This window comes from Arachis ipaensis, chromosome B06, assembly GCF_000816755.2.
Source record: "Arachis ipaensis cultivar K30076 chromosome B06, Araip1.1, whole genome shotgun sequence".
In the NCBI taxonomy this organism is placed as follows: Eukaryota; Viridiplantae; Streptophyta; class Magnoliopsida; order Fabales; family Fabaceae; genus Arachis; species Arachis ipaensis.
In genome coordinates this window covers 116,624,076-116,645,345 of record NC_029790.2, presented here as the reverse complement: position 1 = coordinate 116,645,345, position 21,270 = coordinate 116,624,076, and positions in this window count along the sequence as shown.

Here is a 21,270-nt window from a genome sequence, read left to right as displayed (position 1 = left end):
ACAGCAAAAGGGAAAAGCATAAGTCTGTAGACCTCGGGATCAACCCCATTGGTCTTAACAGTGTCACAGATTTGCAAGAATCCAGCTAAGAACTGATGAGGATCTTCTAATGGAAGTCCATAAAACTTGCAATTCTGCTGCATTAGAGAAACTAATTGAGGCTTCAGCTTAAAGTTGTTTGCTCCAATTGCAGGAATTGAGATGCTTCTTCCATAGAAGTCAGAAGTTGGTGCAGTAAAGTCACCAAGCATCTTCCTTGCATCTCCACCATTGTTGTTATTTTCGGCTGTCATGTCCTCTTCTTTTTCGAAAATTTCTGTAAGGTCCTCTCCAGAGTGTTGTGCTTTAGCTTCTCTTAGCTTCCTCTTCAGAGTCCTTTCAGGTTCAGGATCAACTTCAACAAGAATGTCTTTATCCTTGTTCTTGCTCATATGAAAAAGAAGAGAACAGAAAAGAAAAGAAATCCTCTATGTCACAGTATAGAGATTCCTTTATATGAGTAGAAGAATGGAAGAATAGAAGAATGAGGTAGAGAGGGAATAAGAAGAATTGGAACACAGAGAGAGGGAGATGGTTCGAATTTTAAGAAGATGGATGTTAGTGAATAAATAAAATAAATAGAAATAGATGAGAGGGAGAGAGTATTCGAATTTTTAATTAAAAGAAAAGAAAAATATTTTTGTTTTTATTTTAATTATGAGTTAGAATTCAAAATTTAAGAAGGAAAATAAAATAAAATTAGAATTAAAAACATATAGTTAATTAAAAAGAATTTTGAAAAAGTGGTTAGTAATTTTTGAAAATTAGAGAGATAAAAGTAGTTAGGTGGTTTCGAAAAAGATAAGAAATAATAAACTTTTAAAAGTAAAACAAACAAGTCAAGTGATTAATTGAAAAAGATTTGAAAATAAATTTTGAAAAGATAAGAAGTTAGAAAAAGATTTTGAAATTAAGTTTTGAAAAAGAAATTTAGAAAGATTTGATTTTGAAAATTAAAGTTGATGACTTGACTAACAAGAAACTAAAAGATATGATTCTAGAATTTAAAGATTGAACATTTCTTAACAAGAAAATAACAAACTTGAAATTTTTGAATCAAAATATTAAATGTTAGCAATAATTTCGAAAATATGAAATAAAATTAAGAAAAAGATTTTGAAAATCAATTTTAAAATTTTCGAAAATATTAAGAAGAAAAATGAAAAAGATTTGATTTTTGAAAAAGATTTGAAAAGATAGAATTTTTAAATTTAAATTTTGACTTAACTAACAAGAAACAACTAAATTTTAAAAATTTTTGACCCAATCAACCCAAAATTTCGAAATTTATGAGTAAAACAAGGGAAAGATATTATTTTTAATTTTTTTGAATTAATCAAGAAATATTATTTTGTTATTTTTCTCTTTCTTCATTAAACAACAAAATGAAACAAGACATAAGAATTTAAGATTAAAACAAATAATGCATGCAAGACCACTTTGAATGTCAAGATGAACACCAAGAACACTTTGAATATCATGATGAACATCAAGAACATATTTTTGAAAATTTTTAAGAAAAGAGACACATGCAAGACACCAAACTTAGAAATTTTTAATGTTGAGATACTATGAATTCGAAAATGCACAAGAAAAACAAGAAAATACACAAAACAATAAAATTTAAAGATCAAACAAGGAATATCATCAAGAACAACTTGAAGATCAATGAAGAACATAATGCATGAGTTTTCGAAAATTAAAGAAAAATTAAAACATGCAATTGACACCAAACTTAAAATTTGACACAAGACTCAAACAAGAAACACAAAATTTTTGGTTTTTATGATTTTATTAAATTTTTTTGTATTTTTTTCGAAAATTATTTTGGAAAAATAATTTAAAGAAATTCAAAATTTTTAATAAGAATTCCAGGATTCGTGCAATGTTAGTCTAAAGTTTCGGTCCAAAAGATTAGACATGGCCAATGGCCAGCCAAGCTTCAGCACAGAATTTTAATTGAGAATCCAAAGGCTCATGCAATGTTATTCTAAAGCTCCGGTCCAAATTAACATAACACATACAAGCATGTCCTCTTTATAATGGAAAGTGGAAACCTCAGTCCAAAAGATTAGACATGGCTTAATAGCCAGCCAGGTTCCAACATATCTCATGAAGCTCTAGAATTCATTCTTAAAAATTCTGAAGAACACATTTTTTTTTAATTTTCGAAAACTAAAGATATATAAAATTTTTTTTGAATTTTTCAAAAATTAAAATGAAAAGCTTAAACATAAAATAAAATTACCTAATCTAAGCAACAAGATGAACCGTCAATTGTCCAAACTCGAACAATCCCCGGCAACAGTGCCAAAAACTTGGTGCACGAAATTGTGATTCACACTTTTCACAACTCCGCACAACTAACCAGCAAGTGCACTGGGTCGTCCAAGTAATAAACCTTACGTGAGTAAGGGTCGATCCCACGGAGATTGTCGGCTTGAAGCAAGCTATGGTCATCTTGTAAATCTCAGTCAGGCGGATTCAAATGGTTATGAGGTTTTGATAATTAAAAGATAAATAAAATATAGAATAAGATAGAGATACTTATGTAATTCATTGGTTGGAATTTCAGATAAGCGTTTGGAGATGCTTTGTTGCTTCTGAACCTCTGCTTTCCTATTGCCTTCTTCCAATCATGCGTGCTCCCTTCCATGGCAAGCTGTATGATCCTCTCGGATGAAAAATACCAGGTACGATCTCTGCACGGCTAATCAACTGTCGGATTTCTCGCTTGTGGTTGTCAGGCACGCGGATCTTGGCTAAGCGAGTAACGAAGATTGGGTGATTGTCACGGGTCACCCCTTCATTCTGACTTAACTGAATTAAGTACGAGAGTATATCTTGGAGAAGAAGTAGGCGTGAATTGAAAGAAAAACAATAGTACTTGCATTAATTCATGAAGAACAGCAGAACTCCACACCTTAATCTATGAGGTGTAGAAACTCCACCATAGAAAATACATAAGAGAAAAAGGTATAGGCATGGCCAAATGGCCAACCTCCAAACGTGTTCCAAGATGATAAAATGATCAAAGATTGATCAAAAGTATGATAAAGTGCTATTTATACTAAACTAGTTACTAGGGTTTACAGAAAATAAGTAACTAAGTGTAGATAGTGCAGAAATCTAATTCCGGGGCCTACTTGGTGTGTGCTTGGGCTGAGCATTGAGCTTTACACCTGCATAGGTTGTTCTTGGAGTTAAACGCCAGCTATTGGGTGCCAGTTTGGGCATTTAACTCCAGTTTTGGTGCCAATTCTGGCGTTTTACGCCAGAAAGTTTTTGGCTGGCTTTTAGCGCCAATTTGGGCCATCAAATCTCGGGCAAAGTATGAACTATTATATATTTCTGGAAAGCCCAAGATGTCTACTTTCCAACACAATTGAGAGCGCGCCAATTGGGCTTCTGTAGCTCTAGAAAATCCACTTCGAGTACAGGAAGGTCAGAATCCAACAGCATCTGCAGTCCTTTTTCAGCCTCTGAATAAGATTTTTGCTCAGGTCCCTCAATTTCAGTCAGAAAATACCTGAAATCATAGAAAAACACACAAACTCATAGAAAAGTCCAGAAATATGATTTTTGAATAAAATCTAATAAAAATATAATAAAAAGTAACTAAAACATACTAAAAACTATGTAAAAACAATGCCAAAAAGGGTATAAATTACTCGCTCATCATAACACAATTTTGTACGAATATTTAATACTATATTGAGTAAAGTATCATTTTTGTCCCCAAAGTTGTCCCTAACGTTTCAATCATCCTATTTAAGTCCCAAACGTTTCAAAATTAACTCAATGTTGTCCTGCTGTTAGGGATCCGTTAACAGAATTGACGGCGGGACAAAGTTGAGACGATTTTGAAACGTTATGGACTTAAATAGGACGAAAACGTTAGGGACAAAAACAATATATAAAATTAAATTTTAATTTAATTTTATCTTTCAATAATATTAATTTTTTTACTGTACATAGTATTCAATTATTTTTAATTAAGATGTGATTAAAAAAATACTATGTATACTATGTATAGTAAAAAATTAATATTATTGAAGGATAAAATTAAAATTTATTTCTATGTATCATTTTTGTCCCCAACGTTTTCGTCCTATTTAAGTTTCTAACGTTTTAAAATCGTCTCAATTTTGTCCTGCTGTCAATTCTGTTAACGGATCCTTAAACATTGAGTCAATTTTGAAACGTTAGGGATTTAAATAGGACGATTAAAACGTTAGGGACAACTTTAGACTTACCTCAAATGTTGGGGATAAAAACGATATTTTACTCTACTATATTTTAGCGTAAGTAACTATTAATTTTTAATATTATTATACAATCAAGCAATTTCTGTAACACAATCAAATTAAAGTTTTTAAATAATAAGGAGCTTTTTTCGGTGAAAAAAAGTATATTATGGACCTTGAAGGACCATGTTGTAAACTCAAATAATCAAGAATACATGGGCTAGTTTACAAATAAAGCAAAGTAACGGTTGAGAAAAGTTTGGAAAAAAAATTAGAATTTGGGAAGAGCTTTCGGTTCTAGAAAGTGCGTTGAGAAAAGTACTTAACCATAGTAATAACAACATGGTGAAGCTGAACCTTGTTCAGTTAATAATAAGGATCATCAGAAACTCTGTGATCTTCAGCAAAAGATTTTCTGGCAGAAGCACTAGGTTAAGGAGTTAAAGAAAAAATCTTTGTGGAACAAAGGTTTCGATGGCGTTGTTTTGTTGCTTGTTAGGTTTGTTTTCACTGCGTTAGCAAGGATTAAAGTTGTGTTTGGAATTGTGCATTATGTTCCTTATTTGTCTCGTAGTTTATCCGCTTCAGCCACTGTTTTTCCCTTGGATCAAAATCCCAATAGTAAAAATTATGCTATTCATGTTTCTAGGCCATTCAAAAGTCTGAAGTTTGATGGAAATGGTGATTTGGGGTGAGGTGACTTTTTTGAGTCTAATTGTATGTTATTGAAAGGTGTTGGAATCTTTGCTTGTGATCCTATTCTTGCTGGAGAGTGGAGAGAAGCATTGAGGAGAATTTTTGGTTGGATTTCACCATTAACACATAACATGATTAGGTGGCAGAGTGAGAGAAGCTTTGAGCAGATGAACATGATGGTTCCAAAGACCAATAGTAATGTGGTGTTGTTGCAGACTTTGTTTTTTGTAGGCAAAGAGAAGATAGAAGCTGCCATAACTGAGAAGATGAAGTTCTAGTGAGAACGGATAATGTTATTGGATAGTGGATAGGAATTGAACTTTGTCTTTGGGGTAAGGGTTTCTATAAATTGTGTTTAAGTGGGTTGTAGGTTTGGCCCATGTAGTAAAGTCCAAAAAAAAAAAACGAAAATCAATTCCTCCAAAAAAAAAACCGGTATGTATAAAGTTGGTCCAATTGAACCATGTTGGAACCAGCCGGTTCGCAAAATACATTCAATTTTATAGCAAATTTAGTATTTTCAACAAGTTAGGTACGGCAACCATCTAAGCCATTCATTTGACATCTTGTTGCATGGTTCTTTAAGAATCCATTATTCTTTCCCCCGCTAAAGACATTCCCTTTAACGATATTTTTCTTAGAAGATAAAGCATGACTTGATGCAACTTTCCACGACGTTATAAACATAGGTAACAAAGCTTAATGTAGGTGTTGGATGGATGAGGAAAAATTTATTCTTTCAAAATTTGGTAGGTAATTAAGGAACATTGTGATCAATACAAATTACAAACCAAAGGATTCTGTCCTTGGCCTTCAACTAAAAGAGATAACATCTGCAAACACTTATTTAATTTATTTGTTGCTGTTGGATAACACTCTCAAACATCTACGTATATTATTGCCCTTGCAAAATATATATTTTAGTTCAATATATATGTTCTCTTAAATAGTTGCTTAATACAAAATCAAGCGGTAGAACATGATGTATACTTCGAGTGAGATTGATACTAAACTTCGCATGAGTGCATCGTTGAAGTGGTAAATCCCTATATTCAATGCAGAAAATCAAGGTTTTGATAATCAATTTGTTTTAAGTTTCACAACAAAAGGCATCCGACCGCGTATTATTTAACAGAATATAACATAATTCTATAGTTTTTTCTTTTACCATATTCATATATTGTATAATCACTAATATTAATTGCATTATATTAATCATTACATGGTAATATAAGTAGAGTTGAGTCAATAAAAAATCTTGGTATTTAATTAACTGTACATCAATATGCACAAGAAGGGTTTATGATTCTTTACAAACACTCATACAGGCAATGAAGGAATCAAATCATTGTTCAAATGCTGAATTATCATGATCACTTCGTATATGACTACTACCAGCATCTCATGGATGCCCAGCATCTCAGGGGTGCCCAGCATGAGGATGCCCATCTCTGACCAATAAAAATGCAACACCATTGTAATTTCTCGACAACGATGCCAAAAATTTGAAAAAAGAAAATCGTCGGTTTGGAATTTCTTCTCTATAAAAGAAATCGCTTCGTTGCAAGTATAGTTCCAAACTGACAAACAACCCTCAATCAAAGTTTAGTTTTGTTTGTCACAAGTGCAAACAAAAAAAAATATCGAGTGTATTAGATCTTGAGTTGTCTCTCAAAGGAATTGCAATGAGGTATGCGTATCATTGGTTATGAGATTCATGGGGTGGTTTGCATATAAGAAGATTATAATCTAAATGACAAAAAAGTTAAAGTAGACAATAAAGTAAATCAACAACTAAAGATAACAATTAATAAAAAGAGGCATTCATGGTAAGAATTAAGAATCAAGGCTTTCTATCCTAGTCATTAATTATAATATAATAGTTATCAAGAGTTAATCCTATTTCGTCATCTCCAACATCAGGAGAAAGTCAAATAAGCCCAGTTAATCCCAATCCATAAGTAATGTTAATGGACACAAGACCAACCAATAACTCTAGACCACCAATCTAAATTGGGTATTAATGACTTAAGAGCACCTAATTTCTCTTTCCAAGCCAAAAATACACAAAATCTACTCTAAAGCTCAACCAAATATTTTGTCAAACACTTAGAAGACATAAAAGAAAAGTATGGTAAAATTACAAGAAATATAAAATCTAAAACTATCCAATGCAAGAAATCAATAACAATAACTCAAACAAGCAAGAAAAGAACATAAAACATCAAATTGCATTAAGTGAAAGTGAAATTAACAAAAGTATTCATAAACTAAAAAGAGGCATAAAGGAGAAATTAACAAGAGAAACTAAGAAGATTGAAGCAAATCAACAAGGAAAAGTAAAGGAAACTAAATCAAAACAAGTAATTAAACATAAATCTAAGAGACAATTAAACTAAGAACCCTAATTTCTAGAGAGAAGAGGGAGCTTCTCTCTCTAGAACTAACCTAAAGCATGTTTCCTACACTACCTAATTGCTCCCCTTTTCTCCTTCTTGATTTCTGCCTCAAATACTTCAGAAAATGAGTTGGATTTGGGCTTAGATGGCTCAGAAATCGCCCCCATCGCTTTGCCTTTAATGAGGTCACGTGCCGCTTGTCACGCGTATGCATGGGTCACGCGTACGCGTCGCCTTGACGAGTTTCTTCTTCATGTGTACGCGTCAGTCACGCGTACGCGTCAGTCACGCGTACGCGTCGCCTTGAATCTTCCAAATCCTTATTTTCCATGAATTCTCCATCTTGCATGCTTTTCTCTTCACTTCTTTGATCCATTCCTTACCCCTTAAACTTGAAATCACTAACAAACATATCAAGGCATCGAGTGGAATCAAATTTAACTAATTAAAGGCCTAAAAAGTATGTTTTTAACCATTAAGCACAATTAGGAGAAATTCATGAAACCATGCTATTTCATTGAATAAATGTGGGATAAGTTGATAAAATCCTCTAAATTTAACACAAGATAAACCACAAAATTGAGGTTTATCAAATCTCCCCACACTTAAACTAAGCATGTCCTCATGCTAAACCAAGAAAGACAAGAAAGGGGTAATAACATTTATTCAATGCAACTATCTAAATGCAAGCTACCTAGCTACATGCATCTAGCTATTCTAATTACTATATATATATATATATATATATATGAGCATATATGTGGTCAAAGTGGGTCAAATTTCCAAAAAATCATGTATGTACAATCAAGGGCTAAAAGCCTAAAATAATCATACCAAAACCAAATTCACAATTAAATTGAGTTATTCAAAAGAGTTAACAAACTTGCAAGATAAGCAATGATAAAAGATAGAAATATGGAATAGAGCAATTGAACCCTCACCGGATGTATATATGCACTCTAGTCGCTCAAGTGTTTAGGGTTAATCCGCTCAAATCTCCTCTAATTATGCTTTCTAGAGTTTGTTCTTCATCTAACCAATCAACAAATATTTAGTGTACATATGCAAATATCATGAGAGCTTTTGAAGGTTGTAATGGGGCTAAGGTAAGGGTGAGGATACATGTATGGCCAAGTGAACTATTATTTGAATATTTGACTAACGTAAGTTCTCACCTCATACATACACTCTATACAATTCTAAAATCAAACTTAGCTACCCAAGATCTCACTTTTACATATATACATATACTCATGTGTCAATTCCAATCTCAACACATATGCATTGATCTTTTTATTGAACTTCACATTGGTGTAATTTTGTCCCCTATTTATTTATTTATTTATTTATTTTTTCTTTTCTTTTCTTTTCTTTTCTTTTCTTTTCTTTTTTTTATATGTATGAAAGCATAATATATAGAAAGGACATCAATGCATATGATTTCTATACTTTCACATGAGTATACACCCAAATTCTCAATACTTTCTCAATAAAAACAAAACACATTCTCATCAACTAAAGTTCCTACATTTCCCACACTTAATTAGCACACACACTCACTATTTTAAGCTAACCAAAGATTCAAATAGGAAAATTAATTGTTTTTCCGCTTAATGCTAGTGATGTGGTAATATAAGGAACAAAAAGGAATTAAACAGGCTCAAAGTGGCAAACAAAGGCAAATAAAATGGTAGACTATTTCGAATAAGTGAGTTATAATCAAATGATGGCCTCAATCACATAAATGCATGAATATACACTAAATAATGGAAATATAGAATGGAACAAACCAAAGATTGCAATCATAGAGAAGAAACCACACAAAAATCAAAATCATGGTTAAATGATATATGCAAGAACCGCAACTAATCAACCGGTTAATTAAGTGATTAATTGCCCAAAGTAGATTCCAAAAAGTTAGAGAGAGAATTTGAGGATTTAACGGTAATTTTTGGACTCAGTAGGTCTTTCTAAGTCAGAAAATGTGCTTTCTGTAAAAAATCGTGAAAAACCGTAAACCGGCAATTGAACTGGTTGAACCGGTTTAAGTCTGCTCGGTACCGTATGAGAAAAAGTGAAAACAGTAAAAAACCTTGGGAAAATGTTAGAAATGGAAAACCGGGCGTTAATTTTAAAGGTTTGGCCCGAAGTTGGATCAAACGGACTAAAAACGCTAACAGTTGGACCGGGCCCAAGTTGGGCCCAAGCCCAACATATAAAAGGGTTCATTAGTAAACCCAATCACTCATAACACTCAAACACACCCACACATTGCTGAAGAGAAGAAGAAGAAAAGAAACCCCAAGAGCACTATTCACCCATCTCTTCTCTTTGCGATATCTCGAGCTATGGTGCTCCGATTTGCGTGCCGTCAGCGGCTACGCATTCCTTGTGAAGAGCTCTATAAGAACCATATAATAAACTGGTAAGGAAAGCTCGAATCCCTCTCATTTTCTCTCCTCAAAATTTCGGGTTCATAGAATTTTTTATTAAATGAGTTTTTGTGATTTTGGATGTTTAGGTTTGCTCTAATCCTTGCTTAGCCTTGGATTCTCGCTAGTAAATCTGTTGGAGAAGGTAAGAGCCACTAAACCCTTGTGAATTTATGTTTAATTGGAACCCTAGGTTGATTTGAGGTGATTTATATGTATATAGTTTGATTATTGTGGCTTTGGGAGCTCTTGGAACTTATTTGTGCTTATTGGAGTGGAAGTGAAAGCTTGGTTTGTAGTTGGGAGCTTGTTTGGGCTAAATTGAAGTTTTGGTGCATAAAAGGAATCGGCCAATGTATGGTTTTGGTTTCCTCTATGTAGTATATAATATTCATGGACACATAGGCTAGTGACCAATAAGATAGGTTGAACTAAATGATGGTTGGTGTGTTAAATATTGATAAAATTGATGAATGTTGGGTTGATTGTGATGAATTTTAATGATGTGATGATGTTGAATGATTGTAGGGATTGAAAGTTGGTTCCTTATCATAATTGTAGTGTTATGATTTATGAAATGGTGGGTTTGATGGTGATTTTAATCATAAGTGTTATATAGTGGATGTTGGAATTAGGACTTATGAGTAATGAAATGAGAAGGAGAATGTGGTAAGGTTGGTGTATTATGGTATAACTAGTACATTTTGATGAAAAGTGGTGTTTTGAATGGCTTGATGTGATTTGGTATGGGAATGGTAATAAATTTTGGAAATTGTGAAGTTTGGTAAAAATTGGGTTTTTGGTAAACTTTGTTCGATCATAACATTTGCCTCAGTTTTCGAAATTGATTGAAATTTGTTTATAATTAAATATCTTTGAAAACCTTTTAAATCGATATAAAGTTTGTGAAAAATTGGAATTTTGTGGAGGAAGTTATGATCTGGCAAAGTTGGTGTTAAAAATCTGAAATTCTTCAAAGTTGCAGAATTTCATGATTTCTGATATGTGCGGGCGCACACCCTGCAAATATTTTGACCTGTGCAGACGCACACACCTGTGTGCACACACAGGCAGGGAAGTGCGTTCTGTTTGCAGCGCTAGCACAGCTTGTGCACGCACATATCCAAGGAAAAACTTCAACCTGTGCGGACGCACACGTTGCGAAGGTCAGTTTGTTGGGGGCGCTGGCACAGGTCGTGCGAGTGAACAGACCAATTTGAGTTTTGACACCTGTACGTACGCACACCCCTGTGCGTATGCACACTCTTAAAAATTTCCTGGACGCGTGCACGCATACACCCCTGTGCGGCCGCACACGTCCTGTTTCTCAAAATTTTATTTGTTTTCAACTATTCTACCTTCCCAACAAGGTTGTAAGCTTATTTAACACCATTTTAAGACTTTTGGGCCTAGTTTTGAGTATTTGAACATGGGATATAACTTAAGAGTCCTAGTACACGGTTTCATGATAAATTAGAAAATGGAGGCCTAGGTTTCTGGCGTGCTGAGAATGATTTGACGTTGGGTGGAGGATGATTGATATATGACATAAGAAATGATGAACTTTTGACATTGGAAACTGAGTTATGAATGGACAATGGTTGGGGGTGAGTCGAGGACTCGGATTGAGTAGATGAATCTCTGTACACTGGAAATGTTTTCTAAAAACCACTGAAATAATGTTTTACTGAGAATATGAGACGCTATGTGCCCGGCAGGGACGGTGGTTAATCCCGCCTGTCGAGGTAGCGGCGGCGGCGTAAGGACGGTGGTTAATCCCGCTTATGTTGAGATGTGAGGTCTGAGGCAAGAGTATCCCGCTCGCATCCCTTCGGATCTATAGGGCGAGCAGGCGCCGGTACTTGGACAGTGATCCAGGCACTATATCTCGGGGGTTCCCACATGAAAAATCCGAAGGGCGACGTCTCCATGGAGATGTGTCGGGTTGGTAGTTGAACCGACAATATGATATCACAGCCAGTAGGGCAGGCATTCATCATATGCATTTTCTATCTGTTTGTATGCTTTGCTTACTTGTAATGGCTTACCTAAATGAATAACATGCTTACTTGCTATCTGATATGCTTCTACTTGTGCTTTACTTGCCTTGTATATTACCTATGTTTTCTACTGGGATTGCGGAGGTTCGTAAGTAGGTGGCGATAGGATCGCATGGAGGATCGGATGGTGAAGGCTGTGGGACAATAGTGTTTAGTTAGAGTAGAAATCCCCTAAGATAGATAACCTGGATTATTTAAGTCAAGTTGGTATATTATGCTTATTTTGTTTTAGAATGCTTTCAAGTTGAATTTTGTGAAGGATATGGAGCTTAGGATTGCCTTTGGCGTCCCGGGGTCTTATATCCTATATCACTGGGCACTGTTACCATTCTGAGAACCTCTGGTTCTCATACCATATCTTTGTTGTGTTTTTCAGATGCAGGTCGCAACCCACCTCGGTGAGTTGCTTTGGATGGTGACAGAAGCGGAGGATCTTGGATTCTTTTGGATTCTTTTTAGTTTATCTTGTTTATACATCTATCTTTTGTATTTTGTTTAGCCTAGAGGCTTGTATTTGAGAGAACAAACTTGTATAAGCTATTTTTTAAACTGTCAGGTTTTTGTATGGTTTTGTACATCTGTATATGGCTAGCTGGCTTAAACTCCGCAAGTCGAGACTAGTTTCTTATGATATTATATACCTATATTTTGTTGTATCTTATCTGTTTCTTGTGCCTTAAGATAGTAGCTTCGTTAGTACGTTTTGCACTTTTGAAATCCTATTTTTGAGCTACATCTTTCATCGGGCTTCTAGATAATATTATTTCTTCTATATATTATACGTAAGAGCTTTAGAACTGTCGTAAGCTCTGAGTAACCTTTGCTTTACGACGCGAGGTAAGGCTGAGGGTAATTAGGGTGTTACAATATAACCATATAATTAGGCTAAAAAACTCACAAGTTGTGTGTTCTTAGCTCAAAACCATATTCCAAACTATATATATATACATCATGCAAGTTTCAAAAAGTTTTAACTCAAATCAATTTGAATCTTAATGCCCTTTTAAAGAAAAAAGAATTTCTTGAAAATTTCACCAAATTGACCAACATTTATTATATATACCCTAAATAATATGGTGTGATTGTGAAAAGTTAAAAAATCCTTAGTTTTTTCCTATTTTCAACCAATTCAATTTCTCATATACAACGGAATAAACTAAGCTCAATTATGCGCATTTTTTCCAATCACAACTAATAAACCAAAATAACTATATATATATATATACTATCAAACTGAAAAGTGCATATTAAACTAAAAATCTAAGGTACATACAAACAAAAGTACAAAATGCAACAAACTAAAAAGTATCCAAAACAACTAATATATACAAGAATCCAAAAGTGCAATAAAGTCAGAATGCAGTATTGAAAATAAAAAAAATAAAAGTAGAAGTGTCTGGAATGGAATGGTTTACCAAAATAACTTTGCCGACGAAGGCAACCTCCCCACACTTAAATGTTAGCATTGTCCTCGATGCTACTCAATCAAACCGGGTGAGAAGGATCATCGCCAACTACTCCACTATCAGCTGCAAGTGTCCGAGTCTCCTCATGCTGGGCATCCTCCTCATCAGAGTGCTCCGAAGGTGTGTCAGGCTTAGAGAGAATGTCGGTACGCCCAGAAGTCATAATCAACTTCAGATGTGCATAGCGTCATGGTGTGCGAAATCGTGATCATTCAATTCCTTGGTAACGGCGTTAAAAACTCAATACGCACGTTCATGATCTTATATCTGTTTCACAATTTCGTACAACTAACCAGCAAGTGCACTGGGTCGTCCAAGTAATAAAACCTTACGTGAGTAAGGGTCGATCCTACGGAGATTGTCGGCTTGAAGCAAGCTATGGTCACCTTGTAAATCTCAGTCAGGCGGATATCAAATGGTTATGGAGTTTTCGAATAATAATAATAAATAAATAGAAAATAAAGATAGAAATATTCATAAGTGAGAATGATGATGAGCGTCACATAATCATCACATTCATCATGTTCTTGAGTGCGAATGGATATCTTAGAAGCAGAATAAGTTGAATTGAATAGAAAACAGTAGTACTTTGCATTAAATCATGAGGAACAACAGAGCTCCACACCTTAATCTATGGAGTGCAGAAACTCTACCGTTGAAAATACATAAGTGATTAAGGTCCAGGCATGGCCGAATGGCCAGCCCCCAAACATGATCAATATGATCCAAAGATTAACTAAAAACCATAAGATCTTCTAAATATAATAGTAAAAAGTCCTATTTATACTAAACTAGCTACTAGGGTTTACAGAAGTAAGTAATTGATGCATAAATCCACTTCCGGGGCCCACTTGGTGTGTGTTTGGGCTGAGCTTGAAGTTTACACGTGTAGAGGCTTCTTTTGGAGTTGAACGCCAAGTTGTAACGTGTTTTTGGCGTTCAACTCTGGTTCGTGACGTGTTTCTGGCGTTTAACTCCAGACTGCAGCGTAGAATTGGCGTTCAATGCCCTTTTGCGTCATTTAAACTCGGCCAAAGTATGGACTATTATATATTGCTAGAAATCCCTAGATGTCTACTTTCCAACGCAATTGGAAGCGCACCATTTTGAGCTTTACAGCTCCAGAAAATCCACTTTGAGTGCAGAGAGGTCAGAATCCAACAGCATCAGCAGTCCTTCTTCAACCTCTGAATCTGATTTTTGCTCAAGTCCCTCAATTTCAGCCAGAAAATACCTAAAATCACAGAAATAGGCTCTCTTGTTGGCTCCATCCTTTTCTTAGTGATGGGCTTGTCCTCATCAATGAGGATATCTCCCTCTATGTCAATCTCAGCCGAATTGCATAGATGGCAAATGAGGTGAGGAAGAGCTAACCTTGCCATAGTGGAGGACTTGTTAGCCACCTTGTAGAGTTCTTGAGGTATAATCTCATGAACCTCCACCTCTTCTCCAATCATGATGCTATGGATCATGATGCCCCAGTCTATAGTAACTTCAGACCGGTTGCTAGTGGGAATGATTGAGCGTTGAATGAACTCCAACCATCCTCTAGCTACAGGCTTAAGGTCCAATCTTCTTAGTTGAACCGGTTTGCCTTTTGAGTCAATCTTCCATTGAGCTCCTTCCACACATATGTCCATGAGGACTTGGTCCAACCTTTGATCAAAGTTGACTCTTCTTGTGTAGGGGCGTGTGTTTTCTTCCATCATTGGCAAGTTGAACGCCAACCTCACATTTTCCGGACTGAAATCTAAGTAGTTCCCCCGGACCATGGTAAGATAATTCTTTGGGTTCGGGTTCTTACTTTGATCATGGTTCCTGGTGATCCATGCATTAGCATAGAACTCTTGATCCATTAGAATTCCGACTTGTTGGATGGGTTTTGTTAGAACTTCCCAACCTCTTCTTTGGATTTCATGTCGGATTTTCGGATACTCATTTCTCTTGAGTTTAAAAGGGACCTCAGGGATCACCTTTTTCTTGGCCACAACATCATAGAAGTGGTCTTGATGGGCTTTAGAGACGAATCTTTCCATCTCCCATGACTCAGAGGTGGAAGCTTTTGTCTTCCCTTTCCCTTTTCTAGAGGATTCTCCGGTCTTAGGTGCCATCAATGGTAATGGAAAAACAAAAAGCTTATGCTTTTACCACACCAAACTTAGAATATTGCTCGCCCTCGAGCAAGAGAAGAAAGAAAAGAAGAAGAAGAAGAAGAAGATATGGAAGAGAGGGAGAGAGGGTTGTGTTTCGGCCAAGAAGGGGATGAGAGGGTTGTGTTGTGTGAGAATGAAGAAGAATGGAGAGGTTTATATAGTGGAGGGAGAGGGGTTAAGGTTCGGCCATATGGGGTAGGTTTGGGTGGGAAAGTGATTTTGAATTTTGAAGGTAGGTCTTTGCATGCAATTCTGGCGTTTAAACGCCGAATTGATGCTTGTTCTGGGCGTTCAACGCCCAGATGCAGCATGTTTCTGGCGTTGAACGCCAGTTCTATGCTTGTTTCTGGCATTCAGCGCCAGCTTTCCTCAGTGTGCATTCCTAGCGTCTGAACGCCAGGATGCTGCTTGTTTTGGGCGTTCAACGCCAGATCCATGCTCTGTTCTGGCATTGAACGCCAGCCAGATGCTCCTTACTGGCGTTTAAACGCCAGTAAGTCCTTCCTCCAGGGTGTGATTTTTCTTCTGCTGTTTTTGATTTTGTTTTTGATTTTTCTATTTATTTTGTGACTCCAAATGATCATGAACCTAATAAAACATGAAAGAACAATAAAACAAAAATAAAATTAGATAAATAAAAATTGGATTGCCTCCCAACAAGCGCTTCTTTAATGTCAATAGCTTGACAGTGGGCTCTCATGGAGCCTCACAGATGTTCAAAGCATTGTTGAGACTTTCCAACACCAAACTTAGAGTTTGGATATGGGAGTTCAACACCAAACTTAGAGTTTGGTTGTGGCCTCCCAACACCAAACTTAGAGTTTGATTGTGGGGGCTCTGTATGACTCTGTTTTAAGAGAAGCTTATTGTGCCTCTTTTCCATGTTTACAGAAGGATGACCTTGAGTTTTAAACACAAGGGAGTCCTCATTCAATTGAAGGACTAGTTCACCTCTGTCTACATCAATCACAGCTCTTGCTGTGGCTAGGAAGGGTCTTCCAAGAATGATGAATTCATCCTCATCCTTCCCAGTATCCAGGATTATAAAATCAGCAGGGATGTAAAGGCCTTCAACCTTTACTAACACGTCCTCTACTTGTCCATAAGCCTCTTTTCTTGAGTTGTCTGCCATCTCTAATGAGATTCTGGCAGCTTGCACCTCAAAGATTCCCAGTTTCTCCATTACAGAGAATGGCATGAGGTTTATTCCTGACCCAAGGTCATCCTCAAAGATTCCCAGTTTCTCCATTACAGAGAGTGGCATGAGGTTTATTCCTGACCCCAGGTCACATAGAGCCTTCTCTAAGGTCATGGTGCCTATGGTACAAGGTATTAGGAACTTTCCAGGATCCTATTTCTTCTGAGACAATCTCAGTTGATCCAATGCATTTAGTTCATTGGTGAACAGGGGAGGTTCATCTCCCCAAGTCTCTTTACCAAATAAATTGGCATTCAGCTTCATGATTGCACAAAGGAACTTGGCAACTTGCTCTTCAGTAACATCTTCATTCTCTTCAGAAGAGGAATACTCATCAGAGCTCATGAAGGGCGTAAGGAGGTTTAATGGAATCTCTATGGTCTCTAGATGAGCCTCAGAGTCCTTTGGTTCCTCAAAGGGAAACTCCTTGTTGATCACTGGACGTCTCAGGAGGTCTTCCTTAGCTTACTCAGCTTTTGAGGAGGAAAGAACTTGACTAAGAAAGCCTTGACCAGCTTATCCCAAGAGTTCAGGCTATCTTTGGGTTGAGAATCCAACCACACTCTAGCTTTGTCTCTTACAGCAAACGGGAAAAGCATGAGCCTGTAGACTTCAGGATCTACTCCATTAGTCTTAACAGTATCACATATCTACAAGAATTCAGTTAAGAACTGAAAAGGATCTTCATATGGAAGTCCATGAAACTTGTAGTTTTGTTGCATCAGAGAAACTAATTGAGGCTTAAGCTCAAAATTGTTTGCTCCAATGGTAGGGATGGAGATGCTTCTTCCATGTAAGTTGGAATTTGGTGCAGTAAAGTCACCAAGCATCCTCCTTGCATTATTATTATTTTTGGCTGCCATCTCCTCTTCCTGTTAGAAAATTCCTGTAAGGTTGTCTCTGGATTGTTGTATTTTAGCTTCTCTTAGTTTCTTTTTCAGAGTCCTTTCAGGTTCAGGATCTGCTTCAACAAGAATGTTCTTGTCCTTACTCCTGCTCATATGACAAAGAAGGGAATAACAAAGAAAATATGAAATCCTCTATGTCACAGTATAGAGATTCTTTTATGTGAGTAGAAGAAGCAAATAATGTAATGTAAGAAAAGAGAAGGGAGGAGAATCCAAACACAAGGGTGAGGAGAGCAGAGATATGAGATGAAGAGAATTGTTAGTAAGTAATTAAATAAATAGAAGAGGGTGAGGGAGAAGAGAATTTCGAAAATAATTTTTTTTTAAAAGGAGTTGATGATTTTCGAAAATTAAGATAAAATTAAAATTAAAATTAAAAATTGAAACAATTAATTAATTAAAAGAATTTTTGAAAAAGAGGGAGGTATTTTTGAAAATTAGAGAGGGATAGTTAGTTAGGTAGTTTTGAAAAAGATAAGAAACAAACAAAAAGTCAATTAATTAGTTGAAAAAGATTTGAAATTCAATTTTGAAAAGATAAGAAGATATGAAGTTAGAAAAGATATTTGAAAAAGATAGGATAAAAAGATATTTTTGAAAAGATATGATTGAAATTAGTTTTGAAAAAGATTTGATTTTAAAAATCAAAATTAATGACTTGACTCACAAGTAATCACAAGATATGATTCTAGAACTTAATGTTTGAATCTTTCTTAACAAGCAAGTAACAAACTTGAAATTTTTGAATCAAAACATTAATTTTTGATGATATTTTCGAAAATTATGAAATAAAATTAAGAAAAAAATTTTGAAAATTTTTTTTTTAAATTTTCGAAAATAAATAAGAGAAATGAAAAAGATTTGATTTTTGAAAAAGATTTTGAAAAAGATAAGATTTTTAAATTGAAAATTTGATTTGACTCATAAAAACAACTAGATTTTAAAAATTTTTGAAAAAGTCAATCCAAATTTTCGAAATTTATGAGTGAAAAAGGGAAAGATATTTTTTGAATTTTGAATTTTTAATGATGAAAGAGAAAAACATGAAAATGATGTAATGCATGAAAATTTTGGATCTAAACATGTGATACATGCAAGAACACCATGAATGTCAAGTTGAACACCAAGAACACTTTGAATGTCAAGATGAACATCAAGAACTTATTTTTGAAAAATTTTCAAGAAAAGAAAACATGCAAGACACCAAACTTAGAAATTTTTCATGTATAGACACTATGAATGCAAGAATGCATATGAAAAATAAGAAAAGACACAAAACAAGAAAAGATGAAGATCAAACAAGAAGACTGGCTAAGAACAACTTGAAGATCATGAAGAACACTATGAATGCATGAACTTTCGAAAAATGCATAAAAATTTTTTTTTTAGAAAAAATGCAATTGATACCAAACTTAAAAATTGGGATTTTATGATTTTATTAATTTTTTTGGATTTTTGTATATTTTTATTTTTTTTGAAAATTATTTGAAGAAGAAAAATAAAGATTTCAAAATTTTTAATATGAATTCCAGGAATCTTGTGCTCTTTAGTCTAAAGCTCCAATCTGAGGGTTAGACATGGCTTAATAACTAGCCAAGCTTTAGTATGCTATTACATGCATTGAAGTGATTAGTTGAATCCTCAGTCCAAAGGAATTTGGACATGGCTTTACAGCCAGCCAGGATTCAACAAATCATCAGGAAACACTAGAATTCATTCTTAAAAATTCTGAAATAATTTTCGAAAACAAAAGAAAAAAATATTTTTTTTTCGAATATTAATTGGGAAAAACGAAAAAAAGAAGAAAATACTTTTGAAAAATTTTTGAAAACTTTTTGAAAATAAAATAAGAAGAAAATTACCCAATCTGAGCAACACGATGAACCGTCAGTTGTCCAAACTCGAACAATCCCCGGCAACGGCGCCAAAAACTTGGTGTGTGAAATCGTGATCATTCCATTCCTTGGTAACGGCGCTAAAAACTCAATACGCACGTTCATGATCTTATATCAGTTTCACAATTTCGTACAACTAACCAGCAAGTGCACTGGGTCGTCCAAGTAATAAAACCTTACGTGAGTAAGGGTCGATCCCACGGAGATTGTCGGCTTGAAGCAAGCTATGGTCACCTTGTAAATCTCAGTCAGGCGGATATCAAATGGTTATGGAGTTTTCGAATAATAATAAACAAACAGAAAATAAAGATAGAAATACTTATGTAATTCATTAGTGAGAATTTCAGATAAGTGTATAGAGATGCTTTCGTTCCTCTGAACCTCTGCTTTCCTGCTGTCTTCATCCAATCATTCCTACTCCTTTCTATGGCAAGCTTTCTGTAAGGGCATCACCGTTGTCAATGGCTACATCCCATCCTCTCTGTGAAAAAGGTCCAAATGCTCTGTCACGGCACGGCTAATCATCTGGAGGTTCTCAATCATACTGGAATAGGGTTCACCCTCCTTTTGCGTCTGTCACTACGTCCAGCACTCGCGAGTTTGAAGTTCGTCACAGCCATCCCTTCCCAGATCCTACTCGGAATACCACAGACAAGGTTTAGACTTCTCGGATCTCAGGAATGGCCATCCATGGGTTCTAACTTATACCACGAAGATTCTAATATCTCAGACTCGGTCCTCTGTATTAGATATCTAAGAGATACTCATTCTAGCTTGTTTGCATGTAGAACGGAAGTGTTTGTCAGGCACGCGTTCATAAGTGAGAATGATTATGAGCGTCACATAATCATCACATTCATCATGTTCTTGAGTGCGAATGGATATCTTAGAAGCGGAATAAGTTGAATTGAATAGAAAACAGTAGTACTTTGCATTAAATCATGAGGAACAGCAGAGCTCCACACCTTAATCTATGGAGTGTAGAAATTCTACCGTTGAAAATACATAAGTGATTAAGGTCCAGGCATGGCCGAATGGCCAGCCCCCAAACGTGATCAATATGATCCAAAGATTAACTAAAAACCATAAGATCTTCTAAATATAATAGTAAAAAGTCCTATTTATACTAAACTAGCTACTAGGGTTTACAGAAGTAAGTAATTGATGCATAAATCCACTTCCGGGGCCCACTTGGTGTGTGTTTGGACTGAGCTTGAAATTTACACGTGAAGAGGCTTCTTTTGAAGTTGAACGCCAAGTTGTAACGTGTTTTTGGCGTTCAACTCTGGTTCGTGACGTGTTTCTGGCGTTTAACTCCAGACTGCAGCGTAGAACTGGCATTCAACGCTCTTTTGCGTCATTTAAACTCGGCCAAAGTATGGAGTATTATATATTTCTGGAAAGCCCTAGATGTCTACTTTCCAACGCAATTGGAAACGCGCCATTTTGAGTTCTGTAGCTCCAGAAAATCCACTTTGAGTGCAGGGAGGTCAGAATCCAACAGCATCAGCAGTCCTTCTTCAACCTCTGAATCTGATTTTTGCTCAAGTCCCTCAATTTCAGCAAGAAAATACCTGAAATCACAGAAAAACACACAAACTCATAGTAAAGTCCAAAAATATTAATTTAACATAAAAACTAATAAAAACATCCCTAAAAGTAACTAGATCCTACTAAAAACATACTAAAAACAATGCCAAAAAGCGTATAAATTATCCGCTCATCACTCGCAACAACAAGAAGGTATGTCGGCTGTGAAGTGAATGATGGAGTTGTT